This window comes from Phyllopteryx taeniolatus, unplaced genomic scaffold, assembly GCF_024500385.1.
Source record: "Phyllopteryx taeniolatus isolate TA_2022b unplaced genomic scaffold, UOR_Ptae_1.2 contig_63, whole genome shotgun sequence".
NCBI classification, from domain to species: Eukaryota; Metazoa; Chordata; class Actinopteri; order Syngnathiformes; family Syngnathidae; genus Phyllopteryx; species Phyllopteryx taeniolatus.
This window is the reverse complement of record NW_026903591.1, coordinates 80357-81936: the sequence shown is the minus strand read 5'-3', so window position 1 is coordinate 81936 and position 1580 is coordinate 80357.

Genomic DNA, 1580 nt, shown 5'->3' with positions numbered 1-1580 from the left:
TCTCCGTTCCTGCGTGGGTTTTCTCCGGGCACTCCGGTTTCCTCCCACATCCCAAAAACATGCATTAATTGGAGACTCTAAATTGCCCGTAGGTGTGACTGTGAGTGAGAATGGTTGTTTGTTTTTATGTGCCCTGCGATTGGCTGACAACCAGTTCAGGGTGTACCCCGCCTCCTGCCCGATGACAGCTGGGTTAGGCTCCAGCATGCCCGTGAGTGGCTCAGAAAATGGATGGATGTACAGACACACATAAACAAAGTGGACATTTTTATTTGAGGTAATTAGAGCCTTAAATAGGTCAAGCAGTCAGAACAACATATGACAGATACACTTTAACCAGTGACTGAGCTGCAGCCTTGCAGGTTGGTCATGACCTGCATGTTCTTCAAAATGTACTTGTTGAAAAAAGGCTGAATGCAGTCTCAGGCGCGGCTGCTGGTGTGAAAGTGAGCTCACCAAACTGATGAGCTTTTATGGACCTGAAGGCCCTCAACTGATAGGAGGGGATAAATTCAAACCGACCAAAAAGAGTTGAAATTCAAACATCAAACCCTCTCGTCTTTGTTATCCATAATTTGTACAGTTGCTGCATGAGGGATATTTAACTCTTAGGCCTACTACACTTGTGTATCAATTGTTGATCATCACTGTGAATATTGCATTTAAATGGTTGTAGACCATTTTGTGTTGAGTTTAGGATATGGGTTGAAATTACAATTTGGTTTGTTTGTTTTCGGGATGCTACACGCGTGCAGGAATTTTCGTAGGCGTAGGTGCAACGTAGCGCAAATAGGTCTTTGATGTCACCATGTCCTGTTTTGTGGCGACATGAGAAAAGCTTCAGTTGAAGAGCCGCCACAGTCATTGTAGTATGTCGGAAAAAAAAGCTTTTGATAACTTAATGTCCCAGGTGTTGCGATGGTACTAACAAAGTTTGAAGTCCATCCATCCATTTATCCATTTTCTGAGCCGCTTCTCCTCACTCTGGTCGCGGGCGTGCTGGAGCCTATCCAAGCTGTCATCGGGCAGGAGCCGGGGTACACCCTGAACTGGTTGCCAGCCAATCGCAGGGCACATAGAAACAAACAACCAGTCGCACACACAGACACACCTACGGGCAATTTAGAGTCCCCAATTAATGCATGTTTTTGGGATGTGGGAGGAAACCCACGCAGGCACGGGGAGAACATGCAAACTCCACACAGGCGGGGCCGGGGATTGAACCCGGGTCCTCAGAACTGTGAGGCTGAAGCTCTAACCAGTCTTCACCGTGCCGCCAAGTTTGAAGTCAATCCAATGAAAGCTGTAGGACAAGTTCTCAAAGGTGTTGAGTTGAAAGTCACTTGTTTACCTTCTGTTCATTGCATTTAATATAGTTCAAGGTTGCCCTTTGTCGCCGATTCTGTTCATAACTTTTATGGACAGAATTTCTAGGCGCAGCCGAGGCGTAGAGGGGGTCCGGTTTGGTTGCCTCAGTATTGCATCTCTGCTTTTTGCAGATGATGTGGTTCTGTTGGCTTCATCAAGCCGTGACCTCCAACTCTCATTGGAGCAGTTCGCAGCCGAGTGTGAAGCGGCTG